At 33.5% G+C, this 23,169-nt stretch overlaps 1 long non-coding RNA gene across 4 annotated transcripts in view; it reads right to left on the bottom strand.

Moving 5' to 3' along the window:
• Nucleotides 1-23,169, bottom strand: part of LOC143223039 (uncharacterized) — a 111,904-nt gene that overhangs the window by 63,558 nt on the left and 25,177 nt on the right. The window contains exon 1 of one of the 4 annotated variants that reach the window (XR_013012627.1): nucleotides 6,073-6,377. The exons of 2 other annotated variants lie outside the window; for them this stretch is intronic. This is a non-coding gene — a long non-coding RNA (uncharacterized LOC143223039). Of the gene's footprint in view, nucleotides 1-6,072; nucleotides 6,378-23,169 lie in introns of those variants that run through there. One more of the 4 variants, XR_013012626.1, reaches the window with a different exon arrangement.

The raw sequence follows: 23,169 nt of genomic DNA, 5'->3' as shown, positions 1-23,169 counted from the left end.
TTTAGTGTTTAAATAACTGGTCACTACTTACAGAGTAGTTGGATCAATTTCAGTAAACAATTTCAGGAGTTAAATATAGTTCTTTCCACTTTCTCTACTAGAACTGGAGATCTGTTATAATAATAAAAGAAGTAAATTTGTGATGGTTGTATTTATTGATTGATAAGATCATTGTCTTGAATTAATACAATTAGGCATTTGACTAATATAGTCACGTGTGTATTGTCCAATAGAAGCTATGTAGATTAGACATTTGCCAGTACTTGAAACTATCATATTCTTGCATAAAGAGGTTAATGTATTCTTGTTTAGACTGTAAGATGTGACTTATAAGCTACACTGGGTTAAATTTTCTTGGAAAAAGTCATGTTGATTTATCGTAGTTGTGATATTTTAAATTATTGTGAGAATTTAATTTGTAAGTGTTCAAATTCTAGGTTGACTATAGAATGCCACGATTCCAAATCGCTAGTTGTATTAAACCTTTGAACCAATAATCTGGCAGCTAGACAATCCTCTTGTAACAATGGAATACTTTCTGTTGAATAACAACTAGAACTATTAACATGTCTTACTACTCCTAGCAACGACCTCAAACTCCATCCACATTAACTAATGTTAAGTGAAAAGAACCTTTCTACTGAGCCTGCAATATCAATCGTTTGGCTTTCATTATTAAGTCTGATGAACAGCTGACACTGATGTCAATGCCAATACTGCAGTTAGTCCAACCATCTCTTTCTTTGTTCAGGAACAAAGCCCCAAATAAGAAGTCATAGTATTCTGTTGAAGAGGGTAATATCACCAAGTTACCTCGAAGGTATATCATAACGCATCTATACTAAAACCATGCGATTCTACATTCTAAGAAGGTTTTGCTGAGGTTGATGAAAACCAAGAAGAAATTTTGTTATTATTCCCAACTCACAAAGAGATACATTGACTGTTGCTATAGACAAAGCTACAGGTTCCACCCCTCATAATTCCCAAGTTGACTTTTAATCCATAAAGTAGCAAAGAGGAGATAATAAAGCTAGGACAAAGCCACCAAATTGAGCGCTACATGGGCCGTATTTCAATAGCACATGGTTGAACAATACGAAATTACCCATACCTGTATATTTCATAATGACTTAAAACCACAGATTCCTGCAGGATATAGGTACTCTCAATAGGAACATTAAGAGGGATAAAGAGTCTCTCTGGATGTCATTGACAAATGGTTGAGGTCACAGAAGACCAAGACAATCTTTTATTGTTACTCTTGAAACATTTTCTCTTGTAAAAATTATGTAAATTTAAAAACTGGAGCTATTTTTGTTCCTTTACTTTTTTATTTACTTTTTAAGCGCAACGAGTTTTTTGTTATTTCAAACTATTGCTTTGTTTCATAACGATTAAGTTTATTTTTTAGATATGAAGTGTTCCATGAAGTTGATCCAGATTTTATTCTGAGTTTTAACAACGTTCCATTTTCATTTGTTTAACTAAGTTTAACTTTTACTTTTTTATGTGACTGTTGTTGCTGTTGTTATTTTACTTTATTTACTTTTTTCATGTACTGTTTCTTATGTTACTTATTTCGTAATGTTTTTATTGGCCTGGTATTATACCCACTACGTGGGTATAAGCTTTGATCTCAGAGCTTATTGAGTTGACTTGCATCTTGTTCCTTGCGTTAATTAACTTTGTACCATTTTTCTGAATTGCTTTTGTACAAATTTATTTCATTTTGTTTTTAGAACAAAGCTACATAATAACATCTGAGCTCTGTTGAACACGATTATGCCCGGCATGATCTGTAATCCGAGGGTCAGGCGTTCAAATCCCCTTCACCTCAAACATGCTCGCCCTTTCAGTCGTGGAGGCGTTATAAAGTTACAGTCAATCCCACTATTCTTTGGTAGAAGAGTAACCCAAAAGTTGGCGGTGGGTGGTGATGACTAGCTGCCTTCCCTCTAGTCTAACACTGCTAAATGAGGGATGGCTAGCACAGATAGCCCTCGAGTAACTTTGTGTGAAATTCAAAACAAACCAAAGGAAGCTCGTTTCAGTTAGTTTTAAAAGTTTAATCTTATTTTGCATTCGTTTTTTTTTTATTTTGAGCTTAGTTTTCTACACTGTGCTCAATTTCTGACTTTATAATTCTTTCCCCGTAATTAAATTAGTTGTATGTCTCTACATAATCAATTTCAGTTTGCAAATTACGTTTCGCTGTTTGCTGCTCAATTTTATTCATTTTATTTGACTCTTATGAATGTTATTGTATTCGTATTACACTCAGAATTTGTTTCTGTATTTTATTCTGTGTTTTATTACGTATTGTATTAGTATCAATTTTATTCATTTTATTTGACTCTTATGAATGTTATTGTATTCGTATTACACTCAGAATGTGTTTCTGTATTTTATTCTGTGTTTTATTATGTATTGTATTAGTATCAATTTTATTCATTTTATTTGACTCTTATGAATGTTATTGTATTCGTATTACACTCAGAATGTGTTTCTGTATTTTATTCTGTGTTTTAATACGTATTGTATTAGTATCAATTTTATTCATTTTATTTGACTCTTATGAATGTTATTGTATTCGTATTACACTCAGAATGTGTTTCTGTATTTTACTGTGAGTTTTATTACGTATTGTATTTGTATCAATTTTATTTTACTTTGTGTATTTCGATTGTTTTATGTAGTTCTGTAGTAGGTAAAGTTTTATGTTTTATTTCATTGCTGTTTTGTTTTGACACTTGTTTTAACCTTTTTTATTAATAAAGTTTTCTTCATTTGTCCTTGTGTGAGTGTTATTCACAAAATTATTAACTTCTTCATATAGCCATATAAACTTGATTTTAAGCCTCATTTCGAACGTGATACTTAAATAAGTAAGGGTATGTGTAGCAGTTGGAAGCAGCTACATTTTTCACCTTCATAAGTTAGAGAAAAATGTACTTTTATTATACTAATTTTTCCGAACATTTTAAGTGTTTTTTTACTACAATTATGTACTACAATGAACATCTATACCGCTTATACTTGCTTGACCATGTATCTGTGTCAGCACTCTTCTGGATAGATCATATCTGAAGGCGTGAGACAGGTGTTTTACACAAATAATCATGAGTTGAGGTTAATCTGCCTTGAACATACGTAATGGAAAAAAAATGTTTAATGTCGTGGGATAATACAGTCTGTTGAATTATACCTCTTTGCTCCAGCAGGATATTTGTTTCTAACAAGATTGAAGCCAGACAGTGTAAAGTAAACTCTGATACATCTTATCTGGATACAATAGAGGTTTTGTTCATTATGTTGAGCAAGTGTGTATTCTTTTATCTGTTCTGAATCAGTTTAGTTTACGTTGCTTCTAATCTGACGTTTTTACAGAACTTAATACTTAACCGTTAGCTCCAGTTTCACCTGGGAATATTATAAGATCAACAAGATTTAATGTTTACTGTTGACTACAAAATATAAAATACATCTCATGCAGAATGACAACTGGATCCAAGTCATTCTCTCCACGATGACAGTCGGTTTACCCTCATAAATTCCATTTACACAGACTAATTCTACCTGCTAGTACTATATACTGCCTTGTACACATAATAATGTACTTGATGTTTCTATCCACGGTGAACGTTAAAATGAGTTAGTTAACTTAGAACACAAATACATCAATATTGAATTAATTATGTCTTTAAAAAAACCTGAGAAAATCAATACTGTCTAGTAATAAAGGTTTTATAGACTTTTACTAAGCATGCACTACTGAAAATCCGAGTTTTAGTGTAATGTGTTTTGGGTGTCACATGTGACGATTAAAACGTCCATTTAAAATAATAACAAGGAAATGTTTTAGTGTTTTTTCTATTTCCACGTGAGAGAGTAGTGTTAGTTTCTTGTATTTTTCCAATATATACATAGAAGAGTCCAGTGTTTTCTTATTAATAAAATAAAAAAAGAAATTTATTTTTAATCTAAAAGAAACTGCATGTGTTAATAATAGTACAAAAACATATTTCCTTTATATTGCTTGTAATAAAATACTCATATCTATTGGAAATATTCACGGAAAGCTATATAGAAGACTAGCTACCAGCACGCAATAGTCCCTAAAACTCAATGACAGATTAGAGCGACTGACGCTAACCCTTGGGACTTATAGAGCATTCACTGATCAAAGACGTGAATCGAGTTTTTGCAGCAAACGATCGTAAACCATGAACATTTGATTTCACAATGCAAGTACACGACAACTAGGCCAAGCTCGGCTCACATATACTAGCGAGCACGTGAACGTATACAATATATGGAACCTTTCTTGGAGGAGACAGCAGATTTGATATAGTTACTTTGCAAAGATGATAAGGAATAGAGTCACTTATAGAATAAATACACGAATGAGATTTAAGTATAAAACCAGGGAAGGAAATTAGGTGAATTTGCGAGAAAGTCAAAACAAGTTTTTGTTTGTTTCTTTATTGGATTTCACGCAAAGCTGGATGACCCTAATCTTGAAATGAAGGATTAGTTGACACTGCTAACTAACTCTTGAGCTGTTTTTATCCCACCAAAAAGTAGAACTTAAATGTCATTTTTTATGACTCTTTTACGGCCAGACCTGACCTGGTGGTTAAGACCATCAACTTCCAGTCTGAAGATCACGGGGTCGAATCGCCGTCACCGAACCTACTTGCTCTTTCAGCCATAGAAGCGTCATGATGTAATAGTTAATTCCACTATTCTTTTGTAAAAGAATAGTCCAAGAAATGTTTCAGTCGTGTTGACTAGTTGCTTGTCCTTTAGCTTATCGCTGTTTAATTATAGATGTCTAAAGCAGATAGCTCTCGAGTAGCCTTGCGCGAAATTAAAACTTAATGTTCCCAAAATTTATAGCAGAAACATTTATTCAACAGTTTGAAAGCAGTAAAGAAACAACCATATTTTTTTACATAAATAAAAATTTATTACTAATATCTAAAGGAAGTTAATAAATTCTGAAAAAAAAATCGGCGTTTGTCAAACATTTTTGTTAACACAGATACTGGTTAGGTTTATGTGGAGATTCGAGTAATGAGTTTGAGATCAAATACTGTAATTATCAGCACAAAACCTCTTCGGTGTTCATGATTCATAGAGCCCGCCCCAAGTGCACCGATCAAACCTCTATATTACAAACAATTACTTCTACAACTATATCTAGGAAGTCCGTACCCCAAAATAAGTTTTGTTAGAACATTCGTCCAAGGTACCTGAGCACGTGCTCCACGTTCAATTCTTCTAGCTTATGAATAGAAGTAGGAACAAGCTGTCAGTTGTGGTGTCGCCGAGATTCCAATGGGGGTCTAAAGACACAACGTTTAATGCCAGATTCAGTTCGACTACTCAGAAATATACACTTAGACCCCCCATATAGATAAGGACACACCTAAACCACTCCGATATCACCTGCTAGGTTTGTTCTTCGTAGTTTCAAATCAAGTTTACACAGTGAATTAATATCCGATTTATATTTCCACTTCGCCATATGACTGTATTAGTTTGAAGTAAAAGACCCGTTAAAATCAGGATTAAACTGCTAAAGTTAGATTTAAATGGTATTTCTACATTTGTTCTTGTTTTGTTCTCCTAGTAATTCAGCAGGCGCACATATGCATATTTATAAAAAGTAGTGAATAAACACATTTTGTACTGCACAAAATTCTGCCATTACATGGCTGTGTTATCTCACTTAGGGTCGCGTCACGTTTAAAACTTATAAAGGGTAACAAGCATTACTTATAGAAGCTGTTGTTCCTTATACATCAGTAACAATAAAAAAGAAAATAGCAAAGCGGGGAGAGAACCAGTGAGGAAAAGTTAAACCTTCAGTAGAGTTTCATGCACAACTGTGTTGTAATTGTGAAGAATTTGCTGGAACACCATATGATTCTGTTATGTTTGCTTATTTACTATTTCAGAGCTATAACTTCAGTCAACAGCACAATAAAAGTATTATTTGTTCGGAAGCTTAAGTGTACACGAAACCAACGGCTATAAAATAAAATATATATAAAGCTCACTCACCACATAGCTTGTGGAATTCAAAACAGCACATCACTTCACTCACTGTCTAATGTCTTTGGAACTATGATAAACAGTTTCTTCTGATTTGGTCGTTAGATGGCGCCCATTTCCAAAAGCTCTAGCTCTTTCATTTTATTATTTTCAAGTCTCAGCTTTTATTTATTATGTTGAACTCCCAAAATAGTTAATGAACCTGACCGAAATGTACTATAAACAAATTATATGTGTGTATAGATATGTGCACAGAATTTGTTATATAAAAAGTCCTTAGTAGCTCAGTGTTGTTTCAATACTTGTGAGGAGTACAGCGCAGATAACGCATCTGTATAGCATTGCGCTTAACAACAAATGAATAAAAGATATTAAGAAAGAGTAACGCTTTAACTTATCTAAATATTTTTTTATTAAACATGTTATAGACTATTTTTGTTCTATATGGTAAATGTAGTAATACAAAGTACATGATTTAGATATATACGTAGTAATATAAACATGCTTGTCGCACCTGTAATTCTCATGGTTAAGTTATCAGTAAGCTGTGTTCATTACATATTAATATAAATAAACATATTTGAAGCACATGTAATTCTTATGTTTAAGTTATCAGTAAGCTGTGTTCATTACATATTAATATAAATAAACATATTTGAAACACATGTAATTCTTATGTTTAAGTTATCAATAAGCTATGTTTAATGTCCTTTTTCTATTCTGACAAAAATAGTTTTTATTTCAAAACTATTTTTACAAATAAAAAATAAAATATAACTATAGCTTTTTAGATTAAATGTTTAGATTAAGTGTTACTTTCACACAAAATAATACATAAGGTGCACGTCTTCTCACACATATTTTGTCTCAAAATTACAACGCAAATTTTATACTCTAATTTCACGAGGACTGGTTATTTTTGAGGTCGTTTGCATTTTACCGATTAAATTCTCACTCTAAATGTACAACTTAATTTGCGTGAATACATTTATATACACATATAATGTTGTAATGTTGGTTATCATATATAATTAGATTTGAGTCGATATTTAACTGCAACGTACTTGAAAACTATAGACCTTTTCACGAATAAATGTCGCATGTTGGTTCAATAGTAAGACTCGTCATGGCTAGGTGGATGAGGCGTTCGACTCGTAATCCGAGAGTCGCGGGTTCGAATCCCTATCGTACCAAACATGCTCGCCCTTTCAGCCGTGGGAACGTTATAATGTAACGGTCAATCCCCCCATTTATTGGTAAAAGAGTAACCCGAGAGTTGGCTAAATTAGGGATGGCTCGCATAATGGATAGCCTTTGAGTAGCTTTGCGCGAAATTCAAAACAAACTCTCAGTAGTCGCGACTGTAAAACTTTGTTTAACACAACAAGGTGTTCTTTATGCTTTTCCGTTATTTATAAATTAAACTTATTAGATCAACATTAAAAATAGAACTTTTTATGAAATAACTTATTTTTAATAATCTTACGAATACTTCGCTGTTTTGCAATTTTTATAGGAAAGTTAACTGATATTCTATTTTCCTTACAGAACGCATAAGAAAGTTATTCACTTCACAATTATAACAAACATCAGTTAATTGGGTTTAAAAATTAATTTTGATAAACTAGCGTAAAAGCTTATTTTTAATTAAAAATAATTCATATCCAGGTTCCTGATTAATCCAAAAATTTAATCTGTGAAAGTGTATTGTCTCATCAAAAAATTATCTACCTTATTATTTTTGTTTCTAGAGCCATAAAATCTATATGATTTTTTTTTTATGTTTCAGGCCTGAAATAGAACATAATTTATCTTCATATTGAAAATCAAACACAAAGTATGCTGTACCCGAAACAAGTTTTTTTTTAAAAATTCTCCCCATAATACTTCTAAGAACTTGGGTGGCAACTTTTGTTTTAGAATTAAAACTCGTAGAATCATTGTTGGATAAATTATAACAGGAACGGTCAACAATCAACAGCAGAAACGACCACGTAACAATAGTAATTGACTCATGCTGCATCAAACCTTTTACAATAACTATATTTACATTCGCTGTTGTTAACACAAACAAAGTCCTTCACTCTGTTATGTATTTTATCAAAGTCAGACGTCGTTGTGTGAAGTCGAGAAAATATGTCAGTAAGAAACCCTAAGTAAAATTATATACAGCCTTCTAAAACCGAGACAGGAAAGTAGACGGGTTACCAAGACAGGGTGTGTTCTCTTGGAAAAGCAAAGTTATAACTGTCCAGAGTTGCCATCTGCTTATCAAAGGCCCCCCAAGGTCTGTCTGTTTCGGACTCACATAGAATGTGTAATCACTAGAGATAAATGGTGTTTTTCTTTCTTTCGCAGGTTTCCTTCTTGCTTTGTTCCCCAGTGGCTGCCATCTCACTGCTGAATTATATTGTATATATATATATATAAGAACAAGATGTAGAAAAGATTTATAGAACTACCCGTAGGTCATTAGACCACTATCACAAGGTCTTCACAGTATTTTCTTGGTATTCCTATCATTCCTTAAACCATGCGGGAAGCCATATTTAAGAATGTGAAGTAAGCTGAGGAAAACTAGACAAAAAACAAAAACGGGAAGCTTTGCAAGTGAGCCAATCTAAGCAATTTAGAACGTTAAATACTGATTGAAAGTGTACAATGATATAGAAAGATATGTATTAAATACTGATTAAAAGTGTACGATGATATAGAAAGATATGTATTAAATACTGATTAAAAGTGTACGATGATATAGAAAGATATGTATTAAATACTGATTAAAAGTGTACGATGATATAGAAAGATATGTATTAAATACTGATTAAAAGTGTACGATGATACAGAAAGATATGTATTAAATACTGATTAAAAGTGTACGATGATATAGAAAGATATGTATTATTCATTAGAAGCAGCTAAAGCATTAACAAAAAAACCCAATAAAGAACAATTTTGTTTTGTTATTTTGATATCAGAGTTTGAATTTACTTCTAAAGAAACACATACTCTCAATAGCTTGCACACACAAACACAAAATATTAATGTCCCTAAACCATAAATACGATAGTTCTTGGTTCGTGTCTCGTTCTCGCAAAAAGAGAATCAGCATTTTGAGTTCGCGTGTTCGCTATAAGAATGACTGTAAATTCTTGGAGTTTGGTCAGGCAGTGGTTTGTGGTAGGTGCTGTTTACTAGCTACTTACCCTACAGTCAGTTCAAAATTAGGAATGGTCATAGGAAGATGTTTTTTGTGTAGCTTTAAGGAAAATTTCCAAAAAATAAACAGATATATGAAGACATACTTAAATATGATTATATCCTACTGCTCTATGGTATAAAATAATCTGTTACTTAAATTATTATTTTAGTATATGGAGATGCAAATTGCAAAATAAACAGCCTTTCTTTTTCTGAACAGGTCACACGTCATAAAAAACTTACCAAGATGCAAGAAGTTTCACACATATTTTCTTACTGATAACTCAAATATAGTAGTTTATAAAATATACAATAACAATTTACAAATAAATTGTAATTATCAAAGTAGTTTTGTATTTACTAAAAATGCGTGCCCCCCAGTGGCTCAGCGGTATGTCTGCAGACTTACAACGCTAAAAACCGGGTTTCGATACCCGTGGTGGGCAGAGCACAGATAGCTCATTGTGTAGCTTTGTGCTTAATTCAAAACAACAACAATACAAATGTGTTTTTTATATTCTAACCTTTAATAGTATCACATTCTCACATTTGTATACAAATTAAGTATTTTTAAAACCGTTCATCAACTACTACAGAAAATTTAATGTTTTAAGTGAAAAGCATTGAGATTTTGGGTGTATTTGGTTTAACTCGCCACACTCTTCAGAAATGAAAATTCAAACCGTTAATACTGTAATAAGCAAATTAAAAATTCTTCTCTCATTTACTTAAATATTACCTTATTACTTTATACAGATTTTGAAATTATATAAATACCATCATATATTGTTATATTTCTATTGAATTATAAATCTAGTTCACTTTTGAAGAAATGACCCAAAAATTACTTTACTGGCGAGTGTCATGGGCATTTGATGATTTTTCAACTGAAGTGAAACTACCTGATTTTGTACTAATCATTGTTGTGTATTGATGATTTTCTTTTCTTCTTCGGAGCACTTCCCTATATTTGGAGCCAGCTGGAGTAAAGTTGGCTTGAAGAATTAGGAGACTGGGCGCTTAACTTTTATCTGTATGGTGAAGGTCTCCCAGCAAGAAGTTATCAGGAGACGCCATTTTTCAAACTCTGTTTAATCCTAGAGGCATAAGCTGTCGTGATCAAACTTGACACTCGTGATCAGATGCTACGCGTGGGTATCCTAAGGTTTATTGCGGGTATGGGCTCCTATATACTAGTTTTAGGAGTACCAAGGGGATTAAAACATGTCCTGAAAGTCACACAGACATAATCTGGATATAGGTTTTTGTGGTCTCTGAGTCCAAATCTGACATCGTATTTTGTTTTTTCTCCTCCGGATCCCAGAAAAAAATTGGTTGGTTTGGTGTTTTATGGCGCAAAGCAACCAAACTATCTGAGCAAAACGACCTGTATGGAACGGCATTCACATTCCAAGTTTGGTCTCGCTAGCTTGTAGTACTGGATGTAGTACTTGTAGTACTACCCCGAATGGGGTAGCTATGAAAATAAGCCTGGGACAATGGAGGAGCTTCTTCGGTAAATTTTGGTCTTTGTGAATCAAGAGGAAGCTAATGAGCCCCATTTAATCAAGTGTTACGTACTTACTCAAATAAAAAGATTAAAATGAATGTATCTGTAAAAAATGAAATAATGTGTAAAATATCAGAAAAGATTAACCGAATATTTTATACGTGCAGTAGGAAAAAGGCAATGATGTATAATAAACATTCTCCCAGTTGTTATCCGTAAAACTGTTCTTCATATCCTCGAGAAAAACATCAATGGCGTCTCCTACAGGTATCATACAGAGATGATATTTGTGTTGTATGCTAGAGTAAGGTTTGGCAAAAACTTTATGTTCCAGGATGACAATGCCATTGCCCACAGTACTTATATTGTACGGGATTACCTCGACTTAAAGGACGCTACAAGAGTGCCATGGTGAGCAAATATTCAGATTGTAATCCCATTGAAAACTGTCGGACAGAACTGAACCAGAAAATCACTAAACACGACCGTTAACCAGCTGAATTGCAGCACCCTCTAGTGAGAAATGTTATATGTGTCTGATAACATCTTTTTATCCATTTTAATAAATCGTACGTGATTTCTATAGAACCTTTCTCATTAAAAGAATTACATGTATAAATGTTTAATACATCGTGTATTTCTTATTTTCACAATGCTAAGTGTATTTGTATTCTATCTTATAATGGTCTTATTTTTTATAAGATATGCAAACATTTTGATCAAGACTGTATAAAGTAAGATGCATACAGTAATAGCTTAAACTTACAAAAATGAAAATTAAAATGCTATATAAATCATGGCATGATATGAGTAATGTTTAGATGGAAAAAGAAGAGGATCTTGGGTGAGTAAAATACTTCTGTATTTTCATACCTGAATTTGGTTATGAATGTGAATCACAAGAGACTGAATGTTTTCAAAAATAATCTAAGAAAAGTCTTGAACATATTTGTATCCAAAACTGGTAGTTGGATTTATGTGATTGTAATAAACTGAATAAATGTTACTATTAACTCACTTTTAGGACAATAAAAGATATTTGTTCACACAATCTAGAAAGTTTAAGAGGTCAGCTTTGGCAAAATTATGTACCTGAAATCATAATTTTGTATCATAAATAAGCCGTTATGAAAATACAAGTGGATCAGAAAGATGGTGTAATTGTTGCCTGAAAAATAACGTAAAACGAGGCGATGAGTGTCATGTTATTTGTCCACAATTTAACACATCAAAGAATATATATTGTTATGTTAAATATGTTCATTATAACTCGTAATCCGAGGATCGTGGGTTCAAATCCCTGTCACACCAAACATGCTCGCCCTTTCAGCCATGGGAGCATTATAATGTGACGACCAATTTCACTATTCGTTGGTAAAAGAGTAGCCCAAGAGTTGGTGGCGGGTGGTGATGGCTAGCTGCCTTCCCTCTAGTCTTACACTGCTAAATTAGGGACGGCTAGCGCAGATAACCCCCCTGTAGCTCTGCTCGAAATTCAAAACACGCCAAACAAACCAAATTATTATAACTCGTTATATAAAACTCGAAAGGTACAGTATAGAATAATTTAAGTATACTTACTACTTAAATATTGAGAACAAAAAATGTACAATACTATGAATAAAAAAGCACTTTAAATAGATACTAAAAGAAAATGGTCTTAATTAAAGTTATTATTACCATTTACCATTGAGAGGATGCAACAAGAATTGTTTCTGTTTCTGAAGTGGGCAGCTGACATGTTCAAAGACGCTGACCAAACGTGGAAAATTAAAAAATAATCAATATTCAAAAACCAATTTTTTTCTTACAGAAAGAAAACAATAACTGCAGGTGTGAAACCAGGTTGGTTCACAAAGGTTGTACGGTAAAATCTTTTAAAAAATCACAAATTTAAGAAATTTAAACTGACTGGTATTATATAAGATTCCGAAGGTTATAGAAGGTCAAGAAAGTTGGTAAAACAGGAAATTATAATATAAAAATGACGCAAGAAAACAAAACATAAAAGTAACAGTAATGATCTTTCGAGGTACATTAGGGGTAATCACAATACTAGGATGGGGAAAGAATCCTTGAAAAATAATAAAGAAAGGCTTGATGATTTACTAATTTTAGATATAATAAAACAATAGAATTTACATACAATTTATATACAGTTGATGTAATTTACATTGCTAGAGCTGGTTAATTAATTTTGTTTGAAATAATATTAAAGTACTTATTTATCGCTCATTTTTTCGTATTTTTTTATTCTAATGCTCATCGACATTTTGTTTATCAGTTCTTAGCCAAGTCAACTATTAATATGGAATCTTAATATATGCAAAGTTTAATGGTAACGCTTCAAATCAGAATGTCTAGCTTATTTTCAATATTTATGTCGAGCTATATCATTATGAGAATTACATAATATAATTTATTTATTAACTTGTAGTATGTTTTAAATATATGGGACAAACTACAAATTATTTTTATCTAAGGACTACGTCGCATAAGTCCAAAAGCTTTTTGTTTTGAATTTCGCGCACAGCTACACGAGGGCTATCTGCGCTAGCCGTCTCTAATTGAACAGTGTAAAACCAGAGGGAAGGCAACCAGTCATCACCAACTCTTGGGCTGCTCTTTCACCAAAGAATAGTGTAATTGACCATCATTATATAACATCCCCACAGCTGAAAGGGCGAGCATGTTTGGTGTGACGGGGGTTCGAACCCGCGACCCTCGGATTACGAGTCGAGTGCATTAACCACATGGCCATGTCGGGCCTCAGTGAAAAAGTAATAAAGGTTTTCCACTTTTTAATACACAGTCGTTTTCAAGTATTCAAATTACTTTTTAAGAAAAAGTATGTAATGTAAATGTATTAACGGAGCGTAAAAACGTTCTACGTATTGTCAGAAAACAACCTTATCTTTATGAATTAAACCAGGATTTTCATAATAAAATCGTTAAGTAAAACTACTTGTATTAGAGGTTCATTTTAGATTTACATTTATAACATTAACCAAGTAAAAAAAGGAGATAGAGTTAAATAAAAACAAAACTGAATTAATTTTCACAATGTTTGTGAAGAATAAAATTCCGGTTTTGATAAATCTGCTAGTGTTTTCAAATGCGTATTAAAGAAATTATTTGAATTGAGTAATATAAAAGTGAAATACTTATCAAAATTTGTTTGAAATTTTGGATTTAAATGCATTTATATAAAATATATTATTAACGGATTTGGTCCAGTGTGGCCAGGTGAGTTAAGGCGTTCCACTCGTAATATAAAGCTCGCGTGTTCGAATCCCCATCACACCTGACATGCTTTCCCTTTCAGTAGTGAGAACGTTATAATGTTACAGTCAATCCCACTATTCATTGGTAAAAGAGTAACCCAAGAGTTGGTGGTGGGTGGTGATGGCTAGCTGCCTTACTTCTAATCTTACCTTGCTAAATTAGGGACGGCTAGCGTAGATAGACCTTATATAGCTTTGCGCAAAAATTCAAAAACAAACAAACATTCAACCTACTTAACGTATAAAAATAAAGATTCTAGCGTAATAAATTTCAACAAAATATTTGGAGGAACAATAACAGCATACGAGGTTTGTTAAAAAATACGCGGACTGTTTGATTTGCGCGGCTCCAGTTGGTTCCAGGGGAATCCGCTTGGTGTCGCTAGGTTTGCACAGATCAGCTGATTACGATGCCATTTCCCGATTGCAGATATCTTCATTTGTGTATTAGCTACGCGGTTTTAAGTGAAGTGCGATTTTTTCGTTTGGCGGATTTCAGAATGAATGACCTGAAGGAGCAACGACTTGCTGTGAAATTTTGTGTTAAACTTGGACAATCTGCAACTGAAACTTTTGCTATGCTTAACACGGCTTACGGTGATGTTGCTATGAAGCGTACGGCATGTTTCAAGTGGCATGAACGTTTTAAGGATGGTCGACAGTCCACTGAAGATGATGAGCGTCCTGGACGTCCTTCCACGTCAACTGACGACCCACACGTAGACAAAATCAACACCCTGGTGCGGGCAAATCGACGTCTGACTGTCAGGGAGCTTGCTGAAGAGTGTGAAATATCAGTTGGATCTTGTTACGAGATTTTGACCGAAAAATTGAAGATGCACCGCGTTGCTGCGAAATTCAGCCCTCAGAATTCGTGAGTTTCTGGCCAAACACTCGATCACTGTTCTTCCCCCCCTACTCACCTAACCTTGCTCCTTGCGATTTTTTCTTGTTCCCCAAACTCAAAAGACCCTTGAAAGGAAGAAGATTTGAGACGATTCCCGAGATTAAGGCAAATGCAACGAAGGAGCTGGAGGACATCACAAAAGAAGCGTACCAGGACTGTTTCAACAAGTGGAAACACCGTTGGGATAAGTGTGTGCATTGGGGAGGAGAGTACTTTGAAGGGGTCCCAGACCTGTAACTTCTAAATAAAGTACATTTTGTTTTATGACGTCAGTCCGCGTATTTTTTGAACAGCCCTCGTACTGTGGGGTAAACAGAACAAATATTATGTGTGTGTGCTTTCTTACAGTAAAGCCACATCGGGCTATCTGCTGAGCCCACCGAGGGGAATCGAAGGCCTGATCTTAGCGTTGTAAATCCGTAGACTTATCGCTGTACTAGCGAGGGGCTAAATATTATGTGTTAAAGTACAAAAAAGTGAAAGTGCAAATCTGAATTTTATTTCTTTCGATAGTAGTGACAAAAAAAAACCTGAAAAAGTTTATGGAGCGATTTAACTAAGTTAAGAAAGTGTAGAGGAAATTGACATGCTGTCTGGATAAAGGTGTGAATTTTAGGGCTTTCGTTCGCACAACTACATAATCTTCTATTTCGTTCACACTCTCTATTTGCAAGAAGTTGCTCGGTCCAGTTATCTAGTTAGTGTGAGGGAAGACAACAAATCAGATCTTGAGAATTTTGGCTTGTTTGAGGTATCTTACATTACAACATCAAGAAGAAGCGTTTATCTCTCCATGCACTGAACTAATACCATACAATATAAGTTCTGCCTTCCCAACAGTTTCATTCCAGTTGTTTTCTAGCAGCTATTGGGCTGCAGGATTCTAAGTCTTACATTATTAGCAATATCAAATTATGGATGATTTAAAAACTACTATTTACATTCACTAAAGTATACGTATTCAAGGTTTAAAGAAGTAGATTAATAGCGTAAAAGTATCACAAACATTCTCCTGGGGCTAACTTAACTGGACAATAATTTGCCTACCCAGCAGGATCCGAAGAAACTAATATCAATAAACATGAAAGTAAGTTACAATACATAACTCATCGAATCAGATACAACTCTATTCAGTATGTTTTTAACAGCATGCGTATGCTCAATGTCACATAATTTTTCGTAGATGTAGTCACTATAAATGAATCAATGTCACAATTTGCAATAACATAAAACCAAATGGAATTCTAATATACAAACAGAAACACAATTACGTCAGTATTTCGTTTTCAGCAATTATTAATTATATAATAATATTCTTTACGATGCAAACTTGGATTATCATCACTGTTAGAAAGAAAACTAAAGTTATTTCACTAATGCTATAAACTGTAATATAAACACAGTAGAAACTGTAATATAAACACAATATAAACTGTAATGTAAACACAATATAAACTGTAATATAAACACAATATAAATGACAATAATTGTTTTGTTGATTTAAACATAAGGCTACACACGAGCTTGTGAGCTCTTAGACTTCTCACTACACCACTAAGAGGCAATAATAACAATAATTGAAATAAAACTCTTTAACGAATAAATCATAATTTTTTTGGTTTCTGAGATACAAAATAAGAACTAGTTACACAACAATATATTACTAATTAAAACAGTCTATGCTGTTCAAACAAAAGTCTGAGTTTTATAGAACAAAATGAAATAAATAAAGCTATGTCTATATGTTTCATATAGTAACTTTATTTGCCATAGCATAGCATTGAACACTCAAACTTTCTAATCAAAATTATTACTGTAAATTTGCATTTTAACTTTCAAAATCATAACTTTGGATTGTACTTTAATGAAGCTTTCATGGTATGTTAAAATCATATTTCAATCTTCTGAAAATGGAAAAGCAGAAGCGTAAAACTTCCACGCTAAACAACTAACAATGTATTGTAACTTTGACAAAAGAAATGTTTACACCATCAACACAGGTTACAATATATGCATATGTTAAACATCAAGAATTAACTACTAATAATATTACGTTCACTCATTGTAATCCCCCCAGTGGTTTAGTGGTGAGTCTGTAGGGTTACGACGCTAAAAACCTGACTTCGATATTCGTAGTGAGCAGAGCACAGATAACCCTTTAAGTATCTTTGTACTTAATAGTAACCAAACCCTTATATGACTTATTATAAAAGGCCACATAAATAGCTGTATCATAACAGTTTACTTGAGTTTATTGGATTATTCTAAGCGCATTGCTGTGAGATGCTCTCTTTCATCTCTCTTTTGGTCAAACCAACTTGCAAAAGATTCGCCTGAGATACAAAGCTTCAGTTTATTAACATGCGCCTTTTTAAGTTTTAGAATTCCTTAAATTCGTAGTTCAGTTGATTAATTTGTTGAATTATAAATCACAGCCCAGTCTAATCAGAGTCAATCTCTTGGAGCTCACAAACTTGATAATCACATACTTGACTATTTACACTACGAGCTCAGTCATACCCTTTAAATGAGAATCATATCGTCACGTGTAGATTTTCAAAACCTTTAAAACATGAGTGAAACTGTAAATCTTGAACTGGTAAAGTTTACTCCTCTGGTGCTCTCAGCTTATCGTTATTCAATACATTTGTGAACCATAAATTGTACTGAAAGGTTAGTGAGCAGATATACCTCAGGCTTCTTATTGTAATTATTTATAACTAGTGTGGTGGTTGGTAGTACTTATTCCAAATCTATATAATGCGAAGTTAAATCGCTCCTTCCTGATGACTATTGATTCTTTAAAAAAAAAAAAAGGCATACTCTGAGGTTCACTCAAGTATTTTCAGTTTATTTTTTCCAAACCTGTTAGCACAATTTTTAACTAGTGTGTTCTCAAGCTCACAGTTTAAATTTTGGACATAAACTAATTGAAGTAATGTGAGAAGCAAAACTAGTTTATCTTACTCTCCTTACACCCATCAAGCATACAATAAAACCAGCTTTCATTTTAGTGTCCATCTGGCGGTAGTTATACCTGCTATGTTAAAGATTACCATTTTCTAATAATTATAACTTGATGTTCTGAAAGTAAAGAGATAGTCATTATATTACTCTGGTTTTGTAGTTTTGAGTGTGTGTGTGTGTGTATTGTTTGTTGAAATACGAATTATGTATTAGATAGGTTTTTGTAGTTTCATTTAACATTTTGTGGTCTTTCATACAACTACAACTAATCTGTTTTAAAAGCCATACTAGCAAGAACTCATGTAGCAGAACCTTCTCGAAGATATCAAAATCAACAATGACGACTTCTTTCTGTCCTGAAAAAAATAAATGCACGTTATGGAATTGAGTCACACTAAAGAATCTCCATTTCATAGAAGGAAATCAACAATTGATATCCTAAATGAAGATTTAGATATAACTCTCTAACACAGTGTAACACCTTGGAGCTATTTATTCCACCAAAATGTTTGCCTCATTTGTGTATTATTACTGACACATACAACAATATACTCTAACCAAAGTTAACCGAGTTAATCATAACTATTCTCGACGCATCATCATTGTTCTCTCTAAACCAGATTGACAACAATGTCTGATCTGGAAGAGTTACGTTTACATTAACTCTTTTACCTTTCCTGTAACTCTTCAGTTACTTTTGAATAGAACATATGAGGAAGACGTAAGCATTTTTTGTTTAAATTGACCAAAATATCTAAATCAGTAACAGAAGTTTTGAGGTTACTTGAAGCGCTTGTTATAGCATGCTTGCGGCTCCATTGGCAGTCTAACTGGATGTAACAGGGTCTTGATGCTTCTGCCTTAGAGGTAACTCTCACCTTAACTGAATCACTGTAGTGCTCGTAACTGGGCAACTTAAAGCTTATTCCTAACATTCGGTGTTTTTAGGTTTTTGATACATCTTTTACCTGGTAAAGCTACAGCTGATATAACCATTGACTATTTCCATTTTAATATGTTTTTCAAGGATATTACTTCAAACTTCGTCACCTTAGGCACTATCTCTGTCAGAAAGAAAATGCCTTTGACGCCAAAGTTATGTTGTAGGGACTTTCCCGGTTGGCCTTCAATAAATTTATATACTTCATATATTCTAGAACGACTATAGCCATAAGCAAATAAACTTTTCCTTGTGATAATACAAATTATCTGCATTAACAACAATATTTGCAGTGAATTAGTATTTGCAACATTTAATTTGACTTTAATGTAGAGAGTTCTCTGCAAGGTCAAAGGATCTGGAAGTCAAGGCAAACAAGAGAGGTTATGTTAATTCATATTGCAATTAAACCTTCCATACAATTACCTACCAGAACTGTGCCAGAAAAAAAAAATCAAATTTATTACAAACTGCACTCTTAAGAGTTATTAATTTGACTTGAGTTGCACTGAAACTATCAAACATTAATAAATCGGCAAGTGCAGTATCTTGTTCCTTACCTTTGTGTCTAAACAAACAAGGCCTTCGGGTTAAAACTACAACATGTCATACATTGTTATGGTAAACATATTATCGAAAACGTATCAGTCCTGAAACTCTTGAGTTACGCTGTAGTTCTCTAGTGTCGTCCCTAATAATGAAATGATTTTACCCTTCTGAGTATTAAAAAGTAGCTTCAATTATTTCAGGTCTTATGACGTTCAAGTTTGCTATCTACTTAGCAATGTAGAGCGATTGGTCAACGCACAACAACTGTTTATCTATGTTTCTTTAGGCCACGACTCAGATACAGTAGTCTAGTAGAAGAATTACGCATATTGGAAGCAAAACACCAAACATGAATTCCGAACGTCTGCTCCTCCATAACTGTACCTTCTGGCTTACCAAAGATGTCAATGACCAAGGGTAACTCTTGTCCGTTTTTGGTATTTGAACGTGAAAAAGAGATAAACTTAGAAATACTGTAGAGCAAGAAAACACTTAATATCCAGACACGAGTACCATCAAACCATTTTCATCTCACCTGTCCCCAGTTTACTGAACAAGGATGGTTCTTCTATACTTTATTACCCTGTTATAAACAAGGGAAAACATAATACATAGGATTAAAAGTTCTTAATCGGAGAAGTTTTGATCAAACCACTATGGGATTTACTTTTTGTTAGTTATACAGAATGCAGGTCATGGTATCTAAATTATACGATCTTTATCCGTAACAATGGTATTTTTACCTGAATTTCACCGTTTTAATCAGCAAATGTTACTAACCTATGAAACGAAATATTCTAACACGAGAATCTTGAGCCACATATTTTCTAGAGAAATTGAACCTTATTCTTATGTAAACAAAATAGTATCACTTCATTACATTTCAACAATAATGGGTTTTGTTAAAGTATTGCTGGAAATTATGAAATTAATTAGTTGTTTATATATACAGGTGGAATTACTGAAGACAAAAGACAATTCAGTTATGACGTAGATAAAACTTTTACCATAGGTAGTTAGGTACTGAGAAGAAGAATGATGTTCTACACATGATATATATCATGTGTATATCATGTATACCATGTAATTTCCCACCATCTTTTGTGATGAATAAATTTTCAGTTTTTTCTTATAATTTTTTTCATACGCAGTTTCCACATAAAACACTTGATCTTGAAAACATTTGCAGTTTTTCAGTTATAGTGTTGTCTTTGTCTCATGTCAGTTAATACCCTCTTTGTCCACGCACTTTCACAGGCCGACTAGATGATATCTGTTAGCCCCTATCGACAAATGCTGTGAGATAGTGACCTGCGATGAGGTGATGCAATCACAAGACAAAGAAACTGAGGATTTCCATGTCAGTAAGAGCCGTGAGAGACGGAAAGCTAAATACTAATATACTGGTCCAGTAGAGGTGATTTAACACTTACTTATGGAGGTATGCACTCTGCTTTTGTTTTAATTTTTGTTATTGTTGCAGTTGTGTCGTAAATAAAGACTGGCTTACATCATGATCAAATGCACTCAATCTGTTTGTTCTTCGGCCAACTTGAAACATATTCTAGTTTCGAATATAAATTTCCTGCTCTATCCTTTTGTTACAAAGCGGAACTATCCACTGCTTATGTTTAAGCACTCGCTTTAACAAAGCATTACAACTTTGTAGCTCTCAGCAAAAGACTTCAACTTCTAGCTACACAACTGGTCTAGAAAACTCTGGTCATATCGCATAGCAACAACCTAACATTACAAAGAAAGTAAATATAAAACAACTGATTATTCCCAAAATAACAAACTATTGGCACAAAATTTTACAAACTCTATTTTTTTGCCATCTCCTCTTGTTAAACAATTATATTTTATCTGTTATTAACAGATGTTAAATTCTAAAATTTTCATCCACACTCTTTACCTTTATCCTTTTGTGTCCTTCATGTGTCATTAATTATTAATTAATTCGAGGTTATCGGAAGGTGAACCAACAGTACCTAATTCAAAGAATTTATTAGTGTAGTCGTTGTTTGTTAGTAAGCACAAAGCTACACAAAGGGCTATTTATGCTCTGCCCACCACGGGTATCGAAACGCGGGTTTTAGCGTTGTAAGTCCGCAGACATACCGCTGTGCCACTGAGGGACTGAACCCAGTAAGAGTTCACTAATTTGTTAAATCTAATGTGAATCTTCTATAAGTGTATAGATATATAGCATATGACAGTTTCAGATATTAACATTAAATTGCGGGTTTATAATTATCAACGAAATTAATTTTGTATCATAGCTTTATGACTAGATCTATTGCCATTATAAAACTAGGAGTTTTTCAGCGAGACGTTCTATACGATATTTGAAGTAAAGAGCGAAAATTAAACACAAACAACCTCTTGCTGAAAAAAAATCTTTAATTAGTCCAATCATGCGTGTGTTTTTTCTTATAGCAAAGCCACATCAGGTTATCTGCTGAGCCCACTGAGAGGAATCGAATCCCTGATTTTAGCATTGTAAATCTGCAGACTTACCGCTGTACTAGCGGGGGGCAAGTACAATCAATTTCTTCGTTTTGTGGCCTGGCATGGCCAGGTGTTTAAGGTACTCGACTCGTAATATGAGGGTCGTGGGTTCGAATCTCCGTTGTACCAAACATGCTCGCCATTTCAGCCGTTGGGACGTTATAATGTTACGATCAATTCCACTATTAGTTGGTAAAAAAGTAATCCAAGAGTTGGCGGTGGGTGTTGATGACTAGCTACCTCCCATCTAGTCTTACACTGTTAAATTAGGGACAGCTAGCGCAGATAGCCTTCGTGTAGCTTTGCGCAAAATTTACAACAAACCAAACCAATCTTCGTTTTATAGGTAATTCACCCTACAGCAACTGATTAGCTGATAGTAGAATACGCCCTGTTTGGTGATTAGTCAAACTAATTGAAAACATTAAAACTAGCCTTACGTGTAGACAGCTACATCTGCACAACTGCTGACAGCTATACTGAGAGACTAATTTGATGCTGTTTTGTTTTTTTTATACACTACTTTTCAGAGCGAGGAAAGCCGGTAACATGGGTCGATGTTTCATGGTGTCCACTTTTTACATTCACTTTTTTATATAAATAGACTGTTCATCTTTCTCATTTTTCCATGTGTATAAATGTGTTTCGGTCTACATGAATAGTTATATTAATTAATCGAGAAATTAATGATTATGAATAAATCTTGTGAAAAACCGCTCAAATTAAATGAATAATTGAATTGCATCCTAAAATTAAATAACCGGTGTAAAGTCACACTCACACCAAGTACAGATATGATCCACACGTGTTTCTTTTGAAATATTCCATATTGTCCTGTTTCTTTGAAAAGTTGAATAGCGGGTAACACTAGAGAAAAACGTTATTTGTAGCATAATGTCGTCTATTTTTCGTTTTATTCTTATGATACTCCAGACACAATAGTTAAAAACGTCTTGCATTACATTTGTAATATGGAGTACAGGATTAAACATTTGATAATAACTCTTGAAAGATGCGAATAATGACTAAAGTTACAGTGGATTCGTTTCACACCCGACATTTTCGTATTCGTGCCCCACTCTTGGTGATAAGCGCATACAAAATATACCTTATGTACAGCTCTTCTAAGGGGTATAGAAATTTAAGCAACGCTGTGTTGAAAAGCTTTTAAGAGTTTCTAGTAGTGTATCATTACACTATCAAAATCTCATATATATATATGAATATTTCTGCATTC

The sequence above is a fragment of the Tachypleus tridentatus genome, chromosome 8 (genome assembly GCF_004210375.1).
Source record: "Tachypleus tridentatus isolate NWPU-2018 chromosome 8, ASM421037v1, whole genome shotgun sequence".
NCBI classification, from domain to species: Eukaryota; Metazoa; Arthropoda; class Merostomata; order Xiphosura; family Limulidae; genus Tachypleus; species Tachypleus tridentatus.
The sequence above is the reverse complement of the archived record's forward strand: the minus strand, read 5'-3'. Positions and strand labels throughout refer to the sequence as shown.